This window comes from Pleurodeles waltl, chromosome 5 (genome assembly GCF_031143425.1).
Source record: "Pleurodeles waltl isolate 20211129_DDA chromosome 5, aPleWal1.hap1.20221129, whole genome shotgun sequence".
Taxonomy (NCBI): Eukaryota; Metazoa; Chordata; class Amphibia; order Caudata; family Salamandridae; genus Pleurodeles; species Pleurodeles waltl.
In genome coordinates this window covers 1,232,308,111-1,232,330,301 of record NC_090444.1, presented here as the reverse complement: position 1 = coordinate 1,232,330,301, position 22,191 = coordinate 1,232,308,111, and positions in this window count along the sequence as shown.

The window sequence follows — 22,191 nt, the reverse complement described above, 5'->3', positions numbered from 1 at the left end:
CTCTATATGCAGATTTGCACTATATACATATACACAATAAAATTAAAAAATATGGTCCTCATTATGGCATTGGCGGTAAATCCCACTTACCACACAAATCCGCCAGCCCAAAGGTCAGTTATAAACTGGCGGTATCAAAACTCACACCGTTACGCCAACAGAACAATGCCCACCACATTATGACCCACAAATCACCACGGCGGACATTCAATGGCAGTAAACCATTGGCAGTACATACCACCGCTCTCAAAATACACACACAAACAAAACTACACACACCTGACACATATACACACACCACACCCACACACCCATACCACTATAAAACACACACCCACACTACCCACAACCTCTTACGAATACAAATAATTGCCAGCAGAGAGAGACAGCAAGAGCACTCACACAACCAGAGCCACATACCACCATCACCTCACACCACCAGATACCTTACATCACACACCCCAACACATCACCCTACACACCATCACCCACACCACTCACACTACACCCATGGCACCACAACGACACCCCAGATTCTCTGAGGAGGAGCTAAGGGTCATGGTGGAGGAAATCATCCAGGTAGAGCCACAGCTATTTGGAGCACAGGTGCAGCAGATGTCCATTGCTAGAAAGATGGAGCTATGGTGGTGGATCGTGGAGAGGGTCAACACTGTAGGACAGCACCCCAGAACAAGGGATGACTTCAGGAAGATGTGTAACAACCTACAGGGGAAGGTACGTTCCATTGCAGCAAGACACCAACTCGCTGCACAGAGGACTGGCGGTGGATCCTCACCTCCTCCCCTACAACTAACAGCATGGGAGGAGCAAGTCTTGCTAATCATGCATCTTTGGGCCTGGCTGGAGTAGCAGAAGGACTGGAGTCTGGTAAGTCAACTCTTTACTACTGCTACCCCACCTACCTGCATGCCATCACATACCACCACCACCACCCTCACTACCATCACTTGAGCACTTCCCACACACCCCACCATCAAAACCCACTCATCCCATTGCCAAGCCCTGCATGCCCTACCAATGCATGGACACCCCTCCCAGACCTGCATGGACACCTATCACTATAGCATGCACACTAGAAAGCATCACCTAGCCCACCAAATAACTACTCACACAAGGCAAAGCTGCCAGGGCAATAACATCCATAGAGGGCAACCCACCAATGCACAATATGTCACACGCAGAAACAATAACACTGCCATTACATCCCCACAGGTGCCCCAGCCAATGTCACCGGAGAAGAGGTGCCCGCAACATCCATCCCCCCCACAGAAGAGGCCAAAAGTGATGACAGCAGCTGGATCTGGATGACCAACCTGGCCCATCAGGGACCTCCGGACAGTCGGTTACCCAGGCACAGTCACACACCACCACAGAGCCTCCCCCCTCAGGAAACACCACCACAGCACCACCCAGTGGGCCCAAACCTCTGTTCCCAGGACAGGTCAATCAGCAATGTATCCACCACTACAGGGACTCTAGGGCACACCACAAACCCAGGACTATCAGGGACCTGGGGTCAGTGTCAATGGGCACACGGTTCAGGGGACAGAGGCACAGGACAACAGGGAAGCTGGGAGGACTGCCCAGGGAACCGACAATCCAGAAGGCACTCAACCCGATCCTGGGAGCATACCAACATTCCCAGGATTCGCTGGGCCAGATCCTGGAAAAGATGCAGGAGAACATGCTGCTGCAGAAGGGACAGTACCTGGGGATCAGGGAGGACTTGAAGTTCAATAACACTACCCTGGTCTCTATTGCAGGGGTGCTGGCAGACATTGGCAACACTATGAGGAGGCAGTGGCACACCAGTGGGCCACTGAAACTAGCCAGACTACTGAACAATGCTCCACCTCCGCTGCTGCTATTGGAAGGAGGCCCCACCACAGGACCAACAGGCCACCAGCACCCCTCCCCCTGCAGAAGGAGAACCACCACGCAAATGTTTCCTGCGATCCAGGCAGAAGCCAGAGACTATTGCCAAGACCCCCACCAGGAAATAAGACTATCCTGATTGTCACCCTTGTGTCCCACTCTGTCACCCTGTCCACCTTGAACCGCCATTGCTCCCCTTCCTATGCCCCCTTGGACAATGCACCTGTGCTACCAATAGACTGGTCTCTACCCTGGACTTTCTTCCATCATCACCCCAGCCCATTGCACTTGCCCCTTTACTCCTTAGTCCTTAGCACTTAAATAAACACCATTTGAAAAAATACAAGTATGGAGTATGACAAATGTTTTAAGTTTGTATTCGTTTAACAAGGTTTAAACATTGCATTTCAACAGTACAGTTATGCTTACATAGGAAAGACCTGTAGTTGGCTGCAGTGAACACATCAGGAGCAATAGTGGGGCACCAACATCTGCAAAAGAGATGCCAATGGGTACAGTGAGTGGCCATAGAAGTAGGAATTTACAGCCTGCCAGTGACAATGTCACACATCAAACTGTCAATTAAATGTGAAATAACACTGTCTTAACTGTGTGTCATTGGAAGTATTGACAAATTACTGCACTTCTGTTGTCCTCATCCTCATCCTCGGCCTCCTCATCTTCACTGTCCACAGGGTCCACTGCTGCCACACAGACATCTCCAGGCTCCTTCTCCTGCAGAAAAGGCACATGGTGTCGCAAGGCAAGGTTGTGAAACATACAGCATGCCAAAATGATCTGGCAGACCTTCTTGGGTGAGTAGCACAGGGACCCACCTGTTAGATGGAGGCAACAAAACCTGGCCTTCAGGAGGCCGAAGGTCATTTCTATTATACTTCTTGTTCGCCCATGTGCCTCATTGTAATGTTCATATGCCCTTGTCCTGGCATTCCTCACAGGGGTCAGTAGTCTCTAGAGATTGGGGTAACCACAGTCACCTGCAAATATCCAGGGACAACTGTTAGCCACACACTAACCATTATGTACTGCACCATACCCATACACCAAAATCCAATGGGTGGGTACCAGGGCTCACCTATTAGCCACACCTTGTGCCTCTGGAGTTGGCACATCACATTTGGGATGCTGCTATTACTCAGGATAAAGGCATCATGCACCGAGCCTTGATACTTAGCATTGACATGGGAGATTTACTGCTCCACCAAACACACCATCTGCACATTCATCGAGTCATAACTTTTACGATTTCTGAAGGCCTGTTCATTTTGCCGGGGGGGATAAATGCAATATGTGTCCCATCAATCGGCCCAATGATTTTGGGGATATGTTCCATTGCATAGAAGTCAGCCTTCACTGTGGCCAAATCCTCTACCAGGGAGGAAAACGATGTAGCTGCACATGTGTTTAGTCAGGGCAGACAACACTCTGTCCAGCACTATTGAGAACATTGGCTGTGACATTCCTGCTGCCAAGCCCACTGTCACTTGGAAAGAACCAGTTGCCAAGAAATGGAGCACAGATAGGACTTGCACAAGAGGGGGGATCCCAGTGGGGTGATGGATAGCAGATATCAGCTCAGGCACACAACTCTGTGATTGTGGCCCTGTCCAGTCTATAGGTGAGGTTAATGTGCTTGTCCTCCATTGTTGCCAAGTCCACCAGGGGTCTGTACACTAGGGGATGTCTCCATCTCCTATTCATCCGCAGCGGTTGCATTCTATGGTGTAAAAGAATGAGCAGATGGTCATTATCTGTACATTGTAACCACCACAGTTTAATGCATATTGTGATTTTTACAATATTTTGGTGGCATATGTCCAGAATGTGAAATTGTAAACTGTGACGCAGTTAGGATCCATGGCCTTGCCCCCCCTGAAATGGCGTCCGCCTGTCCAGTATGGAGAGTGTCAGATGGGGTCCTACCCAGTACCAACTGCTGTATGGGCCTCCAGACCAACAGGTGAGTACACTGTGAGTACGATGCATTGGGGCATGAGTGCTGTGTGTGAAGGCCTTGTGTAGGGTGGGGTTGTGGATGGGCCCTGGGCAGCGTGCAGAATGTATGCTGGGCCATGCCTGTGCTAATGGGGATGGGAAGGGGCATGGTGGGCCATGAGTGTAACAGGCAGGATGGTCGGACTAATACCTTTCCCTGTGTGTATTTCTCTGCAGGTCAGCACCCATCAAAAGAAGGGTATATGGAGTGCCATCGACAACGGCGTGCGGACAGGCAGAGCACCCACTGTTGGAAACAGTGGGAGGACCTGAGACGCTGGGCATGGAAGATGGCAGAGGCCCAGCTGGGGATGGCCTCCCAATGAGGAAGGGGTGCCCGTTGAACCCTGACCCCCCTGATGGCCTACAAACTGGCGGTGGTCTATCCAGAGCTGGAATAGGAGCTTGGGGGCATCGCAGCAGCAACAAGGAGGTGAGTACAGTGCCCTTCATTACTACTTACACTTGGTAGGGTGGTATCTGGGTGGGGGGGTGGGCCTGGGGGTGCCCCAAGGCCAGGCCTGACATTGCAGAGTAGGTCCCATGTTGGGCAGGGTTCTGATGTGAAATTCCTCCTACCTAGCTAGTAGGCATCGACTACTGGGCAGGGGTGTTTTGGTCTCAGCTATGCCGCAGTTGGCGGTATGTGTCCCTACCCATGGCCTGGTGACTAGCATTGTAACTGGTAGTCCATTGGCTAGTGCGTAGGGCTGTTCCCTGTGTGTGAGTGTGTTGTGTACGCCAACAGTGGTGTTGGTGCCGCCATTGACCAAGTGTATCCTTTGTCTCTCCCCCCACCTTTTTGTTTTGTCATCCTGTCCTTATGTGCATTAGCATCATCTGGAGGAGGAGAAGTGGCACCGGCGACAGAGGGAGCTGCATCTGCACTGGACCCAGGAGGCCGAATCCACTGACGGTGAGGGCACCAGTGGGATGGAGGGTGAGGGGAGCACCACGGCAGAGACTGGAGGGGACAGTTCAGACACGGATACCTCCTCCAATGAAAGCTCCCTTGTGGTGGCGGACACCTCTGTGCCCACCCCAGCTGCAGGTACATCCGCCACCCTCGTACCAGCACCGCCCTCCCAGCAGCCCCACAGCAAGTTGCCTGTGCCCGCTCACCCAGGAGTGTGGGCATCTCCTTCACCCCAGTCACCTCAGGCCCTGCCCCAGTTAGCTCTTCTGCCCTGACTGAGGAGGCTATTGACCTCCTGTGATCCATCTCTGTTGGGCAGTCAACCATTGTGGCAGCCCAAATGCAACAGTCCAATGCATTTCTGGAGGGCATTCACACTGGCTTGGTGGCCCACCAGAGATCAATCCAGGCTCTGGCCTCCTCTCTGATGGCAGCCATTGTCCCTGTTTCCACCCTCCCCCTCCAACTTCCTCATCCCAGTCCCATTCCCCCCAACCCCAACCTATCCCAAGCACACAGGCAGACGAGCATGCACACAGGACAACACACAAAAGTGGACATGGCAAACACAAGCACCACACTTCATCCCACAGGCACTCACACAAACACCATCCAGATGCAGACATACCAACATCCAATGCCTCCACTGTGTCCCCCTCCTCCTCATCATCCACCTCCCTCCCAGTTGTGTCTCCACTCACACCTGCATGCACTATATCCTCGTCCACTACCACCATCACCAGCACACCAATCTGAACACACACCTCACTGGCAGTCACCACCCCCACATCCATGCACACGTCCCCTGTGTCCTCACCCACTATGTCTGTGCCCCCTTCTCCCAAAGTACACAAACACAAGCACTCAGACACCCAACAGCCTTCCACCTCACAACAGCCTCCAGCCCATGCACCTGCAGCCAAATACAGCAGACGGCCACCTACTAGAACCACTCCCTCTTCACCCACTCCCAAACTATCTCCCTCTTCCCACCCCAATGTCACTAAGAAGCTTTTCATCTCCACCCTTGACCTCTTCCCTACCCCTACCCCCGTCCATCCCATCAGGCCAGGGTGGTCAAAACCCAGGCAAGCACCTCAGCCACCCACTCCACGGGCACAGTAGTGCCCCCAGCAACTGCAAGTGGGAAAGGATCCCAGCCACCAGCCAGACAGACGGAAAGGGTGCCAGCCCCAAGTGCTGAAGGAAGGAAGGGCAAGGAGCCAGCCCCAAGTGCTGCACGAAGGAAGGGCACGGAGGCAGCCCCAGGTGCTGCTGGCAGGAAGGGCAAGGGGCTGCACAGCAGGCAGTGAGGACAAGGGGCCTGGTGCTGGGTCTCAGTCAGAGATGGTGGTGCAGCCGTCCGAGGCTGCAGGGGATGGGCTGGAGCCTCCCCCCACCACCATCAGCTCCATCAGCAGCACCGCCACCAGCGCCACCAATGGCAGCAGGAGCACCAGTGGGCAGCCGTCCAAGGCTGCAGGAGATGGGTTGGAACCTTCCCCACCAGCTCCACCAGCAGCACCGCCACCAGCATCACCATTGGCAACAGCAGCACCAGTGGGCAGCCGTCCGAGGCTGCAGGGGATGGGCTGAAGCATCCACCCACCACTACCAGCAGCAGCAGCAGCACCACCACAGCCACCACTGAACAGCCATCACCGCCGGTGGACATTCTGTAGATCTGCATCCATGGGCTGTTGTGCGGCCTGCCCCCTACAAATCCTGTGGGTATGACACCCACCTGAGAGACTGTGGCCTTGCACTCTCCAAGACCTGCATCACAGGGCACGATGCCCCCTTGAGAACCAGTGGAGAAGCCATCCACTCACCCCATCCTCCCCAGGATGAAGATCACTAGGCACAATTCCCCCTCCAGAACCAGGAGAGAAGCCATCCACTCACCCCATCCTCCCCAGGATGAACATCACTGGGCACAATGCCCCCTCCAGAAGCAGTGGAGAAGCCATCCACTCACCCCGTCCTCCCCAGGTTGAAGATCACTGGGCAAAATGCCCCCTCCAGAACCAGTGGAGAAGTCATCCACTCTCCCCATCCTTCCCAGGATTAAGATCATTGGGCACAATGCCCCCTCCAGAACCAGTGGAGAAGCCATCCACTTGAGAGACTGTAGCCTTGCACTCCCCAGGACTGAGTAATGGGCATGTTGCCCCCTCCAGAGTATGTGGGGAAGTCACCCACTTGAGAGACTGTGGCCTTGCACTCCCCAGGACTGAGTAATGGGCATGTTGCCCCCTCCAGGGCCAGTGGCATTGTACCATCTGCCGGCTGAGGTGCCCCCCCATTCCCTGTCCCCCTGAGGTGCCTGCCTATTTTCTGACTGATGCCCCTGCAGTGTGCTCTCTGTGTTGTTGCAGGAGTAAAGTGGGGCCTTGGACTTTGTATTGTGGCCCTGTGGCCCACGAACATTGAGGACTGGGCAGTGTCCCTACATTTGTAAATATGTATATACTTTTTGATTTGGATGCACATATTGCTACTATTTTATCTTATTACACTCTTTTTACTCAATTGTAGTTCTCCTTGCATTATCCCTGAGGGGTACTAGGTAAATATGTTATGTTGCTGCATCTGTGTGTGTGTATGGTGTTGGTGGTGGGGGTGGTGCGTGTGTGTGTCACTCTCTTTTTCCTCCCTCCCTCCCCTGTGTGCTAGGCAGCAGTACTCACTGTGGTCGTCTTCCCCGTCATTGGTGTTCGTAGTGGACATGCAGATTGCTCTCCATGGCGGTGTGGTTGTTACCTGAGTGTCCAAAGGGGAGTTGTTTCCCTTCTGTACAGGGTCCGCCAGGCTTTTGATGTCGTTGGTACCGCCCCGGAAAAGGTGGTGGATTGGACTCTCATAATACAGTGGGTGGAACATTGACTTCCGTCTGGCTGTAGGCGGCTACCACTGTGGTCCCTTTTGATTCTGCCATGGCGGTTGGTGTGTTAAAGTGGCTGTCTGTCTGAGCGGTTTATGCCATGATCATAATTTGGCGGTATTTACCGCCAGCCTGTTGGCGTTATTACCGCCACTTTATCACCAACCACCAGGGTTGTAATGAGGGCCTATGTCTGGAGAAGTGAATTATCGAACCAAGCATCTTGGAAAAACAGGGGAGATATATAAATATACATATTTCAAAGACAATACTAATAAGAAAACAAACATTTGCACTCCAGTAAGTCTCACATTTTTGAGAGTTAGAGATATTGTGTTTTGGTTTGGAGTGTAGTGGATATATGTGGTGTGGAGTGGAATTATGTGGGATGTATTGTAATTGTTAATTGTGAAAATGTGTTGGGTGGAATTGTGTGGTGTGGAGTATATTTGTGAGGTGGAATTATGTGGCATGGTTAATAGATAGGAGAACTGCACAGGAAAGACAGAAAGGATGATAGGGAGGAATAAGTAGTTTGCACAGGATGTGGTGAATGAACTCGAGACAGAGGAGCAGAAAAGTGTGTGAGAAAAAGAGAAATAAAAGAAAAACAGACATCAGAAGCATAAAGAGGGAGGACCTGTGTACGCAAAAGACACCCTAGAAAGAAGAAGAGAGTGTGAGTTTGGTTTGAGGGATGGAAGCAATGTAATGCTAAGGGAAAGAAAATGTACTTAGTATATGTGAGCAGGCAGTACAGGGAGGAGATAGGAAGTGTGAGGGAGGGATGAGAGAAGGCAGTGCCATTGCGAGATCAGAGGGGGCACTGGCAGTGTGAGGGAGAGATGAAAGGTGCAGTGTGTGATTTGGGGAGATTTGACAGGTTTGTTGGAAGTGCAAGGGAGAGATGTGTTTGATTTGAATTGTTTGTTGTGGAATTGTGTGGCATGGAATTGTGTGGTGTGGTGTGAAGTTGTGTAGGGGAAATATATGGAACGTCAGTCGCATACCTTTTAATGTTACTTCCTAGAATGACTACTCATAGTAAGTTACCAGAAACAGCAATCATTCACTCTTGTTTCCCAAGCACTTTAGAGCAGAGTGGTCTGCTTTGCTTAATGAGAAAACAGCTCATCTAGAAAATATTTTCTCACCAGTCACCTCAAATAAACCAAACAAGTCCAATCAAAGAAATACAGCCATGGATGTCTTTAAAAGATTACATCTTCTTATTAAATTTCACCTATATGAAAGTGACCTTGTGTAATGTAGTCCGATACCTATGCAATTTATTCCAATGTCGTGGAGCTGCTTTTGTGTTATATAAAAAAACAATTGTGATCGTGGTGCAGGGGGTGTGGATGTGAGTGTGTTGGTCCGATGATTTACAGAAAAGGAGGGTTTATCAAATGAAATCATGGAAACATTACAGTAGGGTAACTTCAATAATTAGGTGTGGCTGTCACATTAGAGCTGAGTTACTACAAAGCTTTTTTTTTTTTTTTTTTTAAAGTTAGAAATAAATGAAACTGACCTGGTGTAACATAAGTCGGTAATCACATTAAGTACTATAATGCCTTTGGGGGGATTTTGTGCTGCTATATTAAAAAAATTGCCAGCTGAGCTGAGTGAGATAGCTAATGGGATAGAAAGAAATGGTCTTCAAAACTATGCACTTTTATGGAATGCAACACTAGAAAATAAGGAACTACTAATTGCAAATAGTAGCTGCAATCCACGTGTGGGGATGTGAGATTGAGAGAAATTCACAACCAGCGTAGCTGCAAAGCTCACTGAGCTGCTCACGTTGATGTCCTTCCAGGCTAAAGAGTACGGAGGATTTACTATTTGGCCTGAAAAGTGCTTACCCAGTTTTCTCTGAGTATAACAGAGACTCTCCCTCAGAGCGCTCTTGATTTCTGTCAGTTGTTAAACTGCAGGCTGTGGTGCAGTGACTTCACATCTTCTCACACTGTAGATTGAACTTGATTAATTAGTGGCAGGGCATGTGGGAACAGTGGTGCTTTGGCTTTGTTTGCTGCACCTCCATCTGGCTCCCCTAGTTAGTTGTTGACTGGCATGAGGCATCTCTGGAGGCTTTGGTCACAGTGCCATGTTGGGAGGGAGTGGTTCACCCTGATGAGCATACAAGTTGTCTACACAAATAGCTCCCATGCCATACCAAGCACACTTATTCCTGAAGTGGTCCATGATTTCTACACTGAATGTAAAATCACTGTGAACACGAATGTGTATTGAGTGCTGTGTTGTGTTAGTAAATGTGTATTTGTGCAGCTAAAGCACAGCACTCAATATTTGTGTCACTTTATCTAACCTAAATGAAGTTAGGAGATTCATCGCTCTATATGCAGATTTGCACTATATACATATACACAATAAAAGAAAAAAATATGGTCCTCATTATGGCATTGGCGGTAAATCCCACTTACCACACAAATCCGCCAGCCCAAAGGTCAGTTATAAACTGGCGGTATCAAAACTCACACCGTTACGCCAACAGAACAATGCCCACCACATTATGACCCACAAATCACCACGGCGGACATTCAATGGCAGTAAACCATTGGCAGTACATACCACCGCTCTCAAAATACACACACAAACAAAACAACACCACATTGGACAATTCAAACTACACACACCTGACACATATACACACACCACACCCACACACCCATACCACTATAAAACACACACCCACACTACCCACAACCTCTTACGAATACGAATACAAATAATTGCCAGCAGAGAGAGACAGCAAGAGCACTCACACAACCAGAGCCACATACCACCATCACCTCACACCACCAGATACCTTACATCACACACCCCAACACATCACCCTACACACCATCACCCACACCACTCACACTACACCCATGGCACCACAACGACACCCCAGATTCTCTGAGGAGGAGCTAAGGGTCATGGTGGAGGAAATCATCCAGGTAGAGCCACAGCTATTTGGAGCGAAGGTGCAGCAGATGTCCATTGCTAGAAAGATGGAGCTATGGTGGTGGATCGTGGAGAGGGTCAACACTTAGGACAGCACCCCAGAACAAGGGATGACTTCAGGAAGATGTGTAACAACCTACGGGGGAAGGTACGTTCCATTGCAGCAAGACACCAACTCGCTGCACAGAGGACTGGCGGTGGATCCTCACCTCCTCCCCTACAACTAACAGCATGGGAGGAGCAAGTCTTGCTAATCATGCATCTTTGGGCCTGGCTGGAGTAGCAGAAGGACTGGAGTCTGGTAAGTCAACTCTTTACTACTGCTACCCCCCCTACCTGCATGCCATCACATACCACCACCACCACCCTCACTACCATCACTTGAGCACTTCCCACACACCCCACCATCAAAACCCACTCATCCCATTGCCAAGCCCTGCATGCCCTACCAATGCATGGACACCCCTCCCAGACCTGCATGGACACCTATCACTATAGCATGCACACTAGAAAGCATCACCTAGCCCACCAAATAACTACTCACACAAGGCAAAGCTGCCAGGGCAATAACATCCATAGAGGGCAACCCACCAATGCACAATATGTCACACGCAGAAACAATAACACTGCCATTACATCCCCACAGGTGCCCCAGCCAATGTCACCGGAGAAGAGGTGCCCGCAACATCCATCCCCCCCACAGAAGAGGCCAACAGTGATGACAGCAGCTGGATCTGGATGACCAACCTGGCCCATCAGGGACCTCCGGACAGTTCGTTACCCAGGCACAGTCACATACCACCACAGAGCCTCCCCCCTCAGGAAACACCACCACAGCACCACCCAGTGGGCCCAAACCTCTGTTCCCAGGACAGGTCAATCAGCAATGTATCCACCACTACAGGGACTCTAGGGCACACCACAAACCCAGGACAATCAGGGACCTGGGGTCAGTGTCAATGGGCACACGGTTCAGGGGACAGAGGCACAGGACAGCAGGGAAGCTGGGAGGACTGCCCAGGGAACCGACAATCCAGAAGGCACTCAACCCGATCCTGGGAGCATACCAACATTCCCAGGATTCGCTGGGCCAGATCCTGGAAAAGATGCAGGAGAACATGCTGCTGCAGAAGGGACAGTACCTGGGGATCAGGGAGGACTTGAAGTTCAATAACACTACCCTGGTCTCTATTGCAGGGGTGCTGGCAGACATTGGCAACACTATGAGGAGGCAGTGGCACACCAGTGGGCCACTGAAACTAGCCAGACTACTGAACAATGCTCCACCTCCGCTGCTGCTATTGGAAGGAGGCCCCACCACAGGACCAACAGGCCACCAGCACCCCTCCCCCTGCAGAAGGAGAACCACCACGCAAATGTTTCCTGCGATCCAGGCAGAAGCCAGAGACTATTGCCAAGACCCCCACCAGGAAATAAGACTATCCTGATTGTCACCCTTGTGTCCCACTCTGTCACCCTGTCCACCTTGAACCGCCATTGCTCCCCTTCCTATGCCCCCTTGGACAATGCACCTGTGCTACCAATAGACTGGACTCTACCCTGGACTTTCTTCCATCATCACCCCAGCCCATTGCACTTGCCCCTTTACTCCTTAGTCCTTAGCACTTAAATAAACACCATTTGAAAAAATACAAGTATGGAGTATGTCAAATGTTTCAAGTTTGTATTCGTTTAACAAGGTTTAAACATTGCATTTCAACAGTACAGTTATGCTTACATAGGAAAGACCTGTAGTTGGCTGCAGTGAACACATCAGGAGCAATAGTGGGGCACCAACATCTGCAAAAGAGATGCCAATGGGTACAGTGAGTGGCCATAGAAGTAGGAATTTAGAGCCTGCCAGTGACAATGTCACACATCAAACTGTCAATTAAATGTGAAATAACACTGTCTTAACTGTGTGTCATTGGAAGTATTGACAAATTACTGCACTTCTGTTGTCCTCATCCTCATCCTCATCTTCACTGTCCACAGGGTCCACTGCTGCCACACAGACATCTCCAGGCTCCTTCTCCTGCAGAAAAGGCACATGGTGTCGCAAGGCAAGGTTGTGAAACATACAGCATGCCAAAATGATCTGGCAGACCTTCTTGGGTGAGTAGCACAGGGACCCACCTGTTAGATGGAGGCAACAAAACCTGGCCTTCAGGAGGCTGAAGATCGTTTCTATTATACTTCTTGTTCGCCCATGTGCCTCATTGTAATGTTCATATGCCCTTGTCCTGGCATTCCTCACAGGGGTCAGTAGTCTCTAGAGATTGGGGTAACCACAGTCACCTGCAAATATCCAGAGACAACTGTTAGCCACACACTAACCATTATGTCCTGCACCATACCCATACACCAACATCCAATGGGTGGGTACCAGGGCTCACCTATTAGCCACACCTTGTGCCTCTGGAGTTGGCCCATCACATTTGGGATGCTGCTATTACTCAGGATAAAGGCATCATGCACCGAGCCTTGATACTTAGCATTGACATGGGAGATGTACTGCTCCACCAAACACACCATCTGCACATTCATCGAGTGATAACTTTTACGATTTCTGAAGGCCTGTTCATTTTGCCGGGGGGGATAAATGCAATATGTGTCCCATCAATCGGCCCAATGATCTTGGGGATATGTTCCATTGCATAGAAGTCAGCCTTCACTGTGGCCAAATCCTCTACCAGGGAGGAAAACGATGTAGCTGCACATGTGTTTAGTCAGGGCAGACAACACTCTGTCCAGCACTATTGAGAACATTGGCTGTGACATTCCTGCTGCCAAGCCCACTGTCACTTGGAAAGAACCAGTTGCCAAGAAATGGAGCACAGATAGGACTTGCACAAGAGGGGGGATCCCAGTGGGGTGATGGATAGCAGATATCAGCTCAGGCACACAACTCTGTGATTGTGGCCCTGTCCAGTCTATAGGTGAGGTTAATGTGCTTGTCCTCCATTGTTGCCAAGTCCACCAGAGGTCTGTACACTGGGGGATGTCTCCATCTCCTATTCATCCGCAGCGGTTGCATTCTATGGTGTAAAAGAATGAGCAGATGGTCATTATCTGTACATTGTAACCACCACAGTTTAATGCATATTGTGATTTTTACAATATTTTGGTGGCATACGTCCAGAATGTGAAATTGTAAACTGTGACGCAGTTAGGATCCATGGCCTTGCCCCCCCTGAAATGGCGTCCGCCTGTCCAGTATGGAGGGACAGGTGAAAATGAGGTAAATCTGCTGACATTGTGCGCTCTTGCGGGAGGTGGTCGAGAACCGCTGTGCAATTCCTCATTGGTTATCATTGGGCCCCATAGGGTACAGTGGCCAATGGTGATGTTTGCGGCAGAGACGGTATGCACCACCGCGGACGTGACTGCCATTTTCTATCTGTTTACTCACTTGCTACCTGACCTTAAACAGGAGAGGACCAACACTGCATGTGCTGCTGTGACCTGTGTCTGGAACCTACCATGGCGCATGTGACTGGGTAAAGGGCCCCCGCCTTCACCTCTGCGGAGTTGGGGAGAGTGTCAGATGGGGTCCTACCCCAGTACCAACTGCTGTATGGGCCTCCAGACCAACAGGTGAGTACACTGTGAGTACGATGCATTGGGGTATGAGTGCTGTGTGTGAAGGCCTTGTGTAGGGTGGGGTTGTGGATGGGCCCTGGGCAGCGTGCAGAATGTATGCTGGGCCATGCCTGTGCTAATGTGGATGGGAAGGGGCATGGTGGGCCATGAGTGTAACAGGCAGGACGGTCGGACTAATACCTTTCCCTGTGTGTATTTCTCTGCAGGTCAGCACCCATCAAAAGAAGGGTATATGGAGTGCCATCGACAACGGCGTGCGGACAGGCAGAGCACCCACTGTTGGAAACGGTGGGAGGACCTGAGACGCTGGGCATGGAAGATGGCAGAGGCCCAGCTGGGGATGGCCTCCCAATGAGGAAGGGGTGCCCATTGAACCCTGACCCCCCTGATGGCCTACAAACTGGCGGTGGTCTATCCAGAGCTGGAATAGGAGCTTGGGGGCATTGCAGCAGCAACAAGGAGGTGAGTACAGTGCCCTTCATTACTACTTAAACCTGGTAGGGTGGTTTCTGGGTGGGGTGGTGGGCCTGGGGGTGCCCCTAGGCCAGGCCTGACATTGCAGAGTAGGTCCCATGTTGGGCAGGGTTCTGATGTGAAATTCCTCCTACCTAGCTAGTAGGCATCGACTACTGGGCAGGGGTGTTTTGGTCTCAGCTATGCCGCAGTTAGCGGTATGTGTCCCTACCCATGGCCTGGTGACTAGCATTGTAACTGGTAGTCCATTGGCTAGTGCGTAGGGCTGTTCCCTGTGTGTGAGTGTGTTGTGTACGCCAACAGTGGTGTTGGTGCCGCCATTGACCAAGTGTATCCTTTGTCTCTCCCCCCACCTTTTTGTTTTGTCATCCTGTCCTTATGTGCATTAGCATCATCTGGAGGAGGAGAAGTGGCACCGGCGACGGAGGGAGCTGCATCTGCACTGGACCCAGGAGGCCGAATCCACTGACGGTGAGGGCACCAGTGGGATGGAGGGTGAGGGGAGCACCACGGCAGAGACTGGAGGGGACAGTTCAGACACGGATACCTCCTCCAATGAAAGCTCCCTTGTGGTGGCGGACACCTCTGTGCCCACCCCAGCTGCAGGTACATCCGCCACCCTCGTACCAGCACCGCCCTCCCAGCAGCCCCACAGCAAGTTGCCTGTGCCCGCTCACCCAGGAGTGTGGGCATCTCCTTCACCCCAGGCACCTCAGGCCCTGCCCCAGTTAGCTCTTCTGCCCTGACTGAGGAGGCTATTGACCTCCTGTGATCCATCTCTGTTGGGCAGTCAACCATTGTGGCAGCCCAAATGCAACAGTCCAATGCATTTCTGGAGGGCATTCACACTGGCTTGGTGGCCCACCAGAGATCAATCCAGGCTCTGGCCTCCTCTCTGATGGCAGCCATTGTCCCTGTTTCCACCCTCCCCCTCCAACTTCCTCATCCCAGTCCCATTCCCCCCAACCCCAACCTATCCCAAGCACACAGGCAGACGAGCATGCACACAGGACAACACACAAAAGTGGACATGGCAAACACAAGCACCACACTTCATCCCACAGGCACTCACACAAACACCATCCAGATGCAGACATACCAACATCCAATGCCTCCACTGTGTCCCCCTCCTCCTCATCATCCACCTCCCTCCCAGTTGTGTCTCCACTCACACCTGCATGCACTATATCCTCGTCCACTACCACCATCACAAGCACACCAATCAGAACACACACCTCACTGGCAGTCACCCCCCCCACATCCATGCACACGTCCCCTGTGTCCTCACCCACTATGTCTGTGCCCCCTTCTCCCAAAGTACACAAACACAAGCACTCAGACACCCAACAGCCTTCCACCTCACAACAGCCTCCAGCCCATGCACCTGCACCCAAATACAGCAGACGGCCACCTACTAGAACCACTCCCTCTTCACCCACTCCCAAACTATCTCCCTCTTCCCACCCCAATGTCACTAAGAAGCTTTTCATCTCCACCCTTGACCTCTTCCCTCCCCCTCCCCCCGTCCATCACATCAGGCCAGGGTGGTCTAAACCCAGGCAAGCACCTCAGCCACCCACTCCACGGGCACAGTAGTGCCCCCAGCAACTGCAAGTGGGAAAGGATCCCAGCCACCAGCCAGACAGACGGAAAGGGTGCCAGCCCCAAGTGCTGAAGGAAGGAAGGGCAAGGAGCCAGCCCCAAGTGCTGCATGAAGGAAGGGCACGGAGGCAGCCCCAGGTGCTGCTGGCAGGAAGGGCAAGGGGCTGCACAGCAGGCAGTGAGGACAAGGGGCCTGGTGCTGGGTCTCAGTCAGAGATGGTGGTGCAGCCGTCCGAGGCTGCAGGGGATGGGCTGGAGCCTCCCCCCACCACCATCAGCTCCATCAGCAGCACCGCCACCAGCGCCACCACTGGCAGCAGGAGCACCAGTGGGCAGCCGTCCAAGGCTGCAGGAGATGGGCTGGAACCTTCCCCACCAGCTCCACCAGCAGCACCGCCACCAGCATCACCATTGGCAACAGCAGCACCAGTGGGCAGCCGTCCGAGGCTGCAGGGGATGGGCTGAAGCATCCACCCACCACTACCAGCAGCAGCAGCAGCACCACCACAGCCACCACTGAACAGCCATCACCGCCGGTGGACATTCTGTAGATCTGCATCCATGGGCTGTTGTGCGGCCTGCCCCCTACAAATCCTGTGGGTATGACACCCACCTGAGAGACTGTGGCCTTGCACTCTCCAAGACCTGCATCACAGGGCACGATGCCCCCTTGAGAACCAGTGGAGAAGCCATCCACTCACCCCATCCTCCCCAGGATGAACATCACTGGGCACAATGCCCCCTCCAGAAGCAGTGGAGAAGCCATCCACTCACCCCGTCCTCCCCAGGTTGAAGATCACTGGGCAAAATGCCCCCTTCAGAACCAGTGGAGAAGTCATCCAATCACCCCATCCTTCCCAGGATTAAGATCATTGGGCACAATGCCCCCTCCAGAACCAGTGGAGAAGCCATCCACTTGAGAGACTGTAGCCTTGCACTCCCCAGGACTGAGTAATGGGCATGTTGCCCCCTCCAGAGTATGTGGGGAAGTCACCCACTTGAGAGACTGTGGCCTTGCACTCCCCAGGACTGAGTAATGGGCATGTTGCCCCCTCCAGGGTCAGTGGCATTGTACCATCTGCCGGCTGAGGTGCCCCCCCATTCCCTGTCCCCCTGAGGTGCCTGCCTATTTTCTGACTGATGCCCCTGCAGTGTGCTCTCTGTGTTGTTGCAGCAGTAAAGTGGGGCCTTGGACTTTGTATTGTGGCCCTGTGGCCCACGAACATTGAGGACTGGGCAGTGTCCCTACATTTGTAAATATGTATATACTTTTTGATTTGGATGCACATATTGCTACTATTTTATCTTATTACACTCTTTTTACTCAATTGTAGTTCTCCTTGCATTATCCCTGAGGGGTACTAGGTAAATATGTTATGTTGCTGCATCTGTGTGTGTGTATGGTGTTGGTGGTGGGGGTGGTGCGTGTGTGTGTCACTCTCTTTTTCCTCCCTCCCTCCCCTGTGTGCTAGGCAGCAGTACTCACTGTGGTCGTCTTCCCCGTCATTGGTGTTCGTAGTGGACATGCAGATTGCTCTCCATGACGGTGTGGTTGTTACCTGAGTGTCCAAAGGGGAGTTGTTTCCCTTCTGTACAGGGTCCGCCAGACTTTTGATGTCGTTGGTACCGCCCCGGAAAAGGTGGTGGATTGGACTCTCATAATACAGTGGGTGGAACATTGACTTCCTTCTGGCTGTAGGCGGCTACCACTGTGGTCCCTTTTGATTCTGCCATGGCGGTTGGTGTGTTAAAGTGGCTGTCTGTCTGAGCGGTTTATGCCATGATCATAATTTGGCGGTATTTACCGCCAGCCTGTTGGCGTTATTACCGCCACTTTATCACCAACCACCAGGGTTGTAATGAGGGCCTATGTCTGGAGAAGTGAATTATCGAACCAAGCATCTTGGAAAAACAGGGGAGATATATAAATATACATATTTCAAAGACAATACTAATAAGAAAACAAACATTTGCACTCCAGTAAGTCTCACATTTTTGAGAGTTAGAGATATTGTGTTTTGGTTTGGAGTGTAGTGGATATATGTGGTGTGGAGTGGAATTATGTGGGATGTATTGTAATTGTTAATTGTGAAAATGTGTTGGGTGGAATTGTGTGGTGTGGAGTATATTTGTGAGGTGGAATTATGTGGCATGGTTAATAGATAGGAGAACTGCACAGGAAAGACAGAAAGGATGATAGGGAGGAATAGGTAGTTTGCACAGGATGTGGTGAATGAACTCGAGACAGAGGAGCAGAAAAGTGTGTGAGAAAAAGAGAAATAAAAGAAAAACAGACATCAGAAGCATAAAGAGGGAGGACCTGTGTACGCAAAAGACACCCTAGAAAGAAGAAGAGAGTGTGAGTTTGGTTTGAGGGATGGAAGCAATGTAATGCTAAGGGAAAGAAAATGTACTTAGTATATGTGAGCAGGCAGTACAGGGAGGAGATAGGAAGTGTGAGGGAGGGATGAGAGAAGGCAGTGCCATTGCGAGATCAGAGGGGGCACTGGCAGTGTGAGGGAGAGATGAAAGGTGCAGTGTGTGATTTGGGGAGATTTGACAGGTTTGTTGGAAGTGCAAGGGAGAGATGTGTTTGATTTGAATTGTTTGTTGTGGAATTGTGTGGCATGGAATTGTGTGGTGTGGTGTGAAGTTGTGTAGGGGAAATATATGGAACGTCAGTCGCATACCTTTTAATGTTACTTCCTAGAATGACTACTCATAGTAAGTTACCAGAAACAGCAATCATTCACTCTTGTTTCCCAAGCACTTTAGAGCAGAGTGGTCTGCTTTGCTTAATGAGAAAACAGCTCATCTAGAAAATATTTTCTCACCAGTCACCTCAAATAAACCAAACAAGTCCAATCAAAGAAATACAGCCATGGATGTCTTTAAAAGATTACATCTTCTTATTAAATTTCACCTATATGAAAGTGACCTTGTGTAATGTAGTCCGATACCTATGCAATTTATTCCAATGTCGTGGAGCTGCTTTTGTGTTATATGAAAAAACAATTGTGATCGTGGTGCAGGGGGTGTGGATGTGAGTGTGTTGGTCCGATGATTTACAGAAAAGGAGGGTTTATCAAATGAAATCATGGAAACATTACAGTAGGGTAACTTCAATAATTAGGTGTGGCTGTCACATTAGAGCTGAGTTACTACAAAGCTTTTTTTTTTTTTTTTAAAGTTAGAAATAAATGAAACTGACCTGGTGTAACATAAGTCGGTAATCACATTAAGTACTATAATGCCTTTGGGGGGATTTTGTGCTGCTATATTAAAAAAATTGCCAGCTGAGCTGAGTGAGATAGCTAATGGGATAGAAAGAAATGGTCTTCAGAACTATGCACTTTTATGGAATGCAACACTAGAAAATAAGGAACTACTAATTGCAAATAGTAGCTGCAATCCACGTGTGGGGATGTGAGATTGAGAGAAATTCACAACCAAGTTAATTCACATATTCAAATGTTTGAGCTAAGAATAAGCCATGATGCACCCCTCAGACGGCGAGAGACATAATGCAGATGAGAATCAGGTGGACAGCATGGAACACCTGACAAACAGCAGAGAATAGGGTTACAGATCCTCCCTCCCCAGTGTAACAAAATCATGCCACCTCAACAAGTGCCAAACCCTGCCTCTTGCAATATACTGATAGCCGTGTTCAAAGTAAGCCAAACCCATTCACCTGGTCCACTAATGTGAGGACTGTATGTAGACATAAACGAAGGACAAAACTTCCAAATTAAAATGAATTGATAGGAACAGGCTTTATCTATACAATGTCATATAACAACTGGTGCACGCCAAATCATTGTTTAATTTCTGATGATTCTTAGTGGTATAATCGTCGACGTGGCACAAAATATTGCTTTTAAATGTCTAAAGGAGTGAACTACTTAATTAAGACAACATTCTTAGTATGCCAGTAACCAAACCCCTGCACAGCTGTAGACCGCAAAAGAGCACAGTAAGCAGCCCAAACAACAGATAGGTTTATGTAAATATTCACCAAAACTGTAACTAGAAACTTTGCTAATTTGCATCCTAGACAGTCAAAGGTAACGTCAGACGAGATCAACCACATTGCTCCATAAATATTGGTTTGCACAAAACAGAGACAAAAGCAGTTTGGGTTTTATTCTCGTTGGAGTCGCAGAGCACTCGTAAATCAGAAAAAAACAGCATCAAGAGAAGCACAAGAAGCCTTTAAATCATTATGATTAAATATACAGAATAAAAAGATATAGAAAAAAATAAGATTACAAATCTGTTGAAATAATCCTGAAGAAGCTGAAGGTCTTACTTTAATGTTAAACTGCCAGTTGTGTGGCACAAATCATTCCTGTTGAAAAGGGGAAAGCGCCTGGTGGAGGGCCTGGGGGTGGGGTTGTGGGCAGCAACAATTACAAAAATGCAAATACTGTGTGTGGGGGGGGAAATATGCTGTCAGATGAGCGCATACACTGCGATATGCCGAACGCAACGCAAAAATGTAAACACCGTGTGTATGGAGAAAATGGAAATGCAGTCAGCTGAGTGCATTTAGAGCAAACTCAACATAGGTGAATCCCTCCCAGCTGGGGCAGTGGCTGACTGTTGCCCTCACCCTCAAGAATTTCCACAGGGAGATGAAATACCCCTAAAGGCACGTGAGGGAGAAGGGCACAGCAAACACTTCAGCACTCATCGAAGAACCAGTCCTGATCAGCACAGCTCTGATTTAAAGGCTAAGGCAATCACAAGTGTTTATTAAGAAAATGGGAAAAACAGGGCCAGTGGAGGGGCGATTGACACTGGGTAGGAGGGGATCGACACAAGGAGATTAAATACCTCTGCAGGCATGCGAGGAGAAGGGCGCAGCAGGGGTCTAAGTTGCATTAAAACAAACAAAAATGCAATCTCAAAAGAAACAAGGAATTGCAGCCAATAATTTGTGCATCCAGAAAATGTTTAAAAAAAGAAATCCCTGAAAATTAATGGATCAAGACAAAAGTGGAATGATATCAAAGTTAGGTGCAGCTCCGTGGGAGGAAACAAAGGATAATAAGGAAGGACAAAGAAGGGACAATAACCAATTGCAGGCAAGGCTTTTTAAGGGACAACCATAGTAACCAATAAAAAGCCAATGGGCAGGTTGTTAGCCCACAAACTGTATACAACAGATTGAACAGGCAGCACATCGGCCTAAACAGACAATATCACAGCTTCTTAAGAGTAACTGCAACTGTAAGGTTGAGCATTTAATATAAGCATAAATATGAGCATTTAATTGGGTGAGGAAGAAGTGAATCACACAAGAAAAGTATCTGGAATGAGCAAAAGACAACAACAATAAAATATATCATAGAATGACAAATAATACAACATCTATTTTGACCTTTTGCTAAAATGTGAGCAATGGCTTTAGAAATAAAGAATACCTGCAAGTATTGTTTTCAGGGTCAAAGGTTTCCTGGAATTTGCGTTCCTAGTTATGCTTTGTGGGAAGAGAACACTTTTGAAAGAATTGTAGTTCAAAACAATAACTTTGTGGTTATAACCTGTTGGTAAGGACTGCATATGTGCAGCAAGGTCTTACTGAAAAAAAATCTGCATTGTGTCAGAAGACTGGTTTCATGCCAGCACACGTCCCACTCAAAATGCATAGTGTTTCTGACTTGCAATTAAAATTAAGATTGGGTAATTGCAACACTGCTTAATTATTTACAACACTTGAAAAAAACGGAAAAGGAAAGAAGAAAACATTCTTCTCCAGCTATCTTCTAGAGAGGGCTAGTTCAAACTTATCGTAGTGTGATACGAATTTTATTTTGTG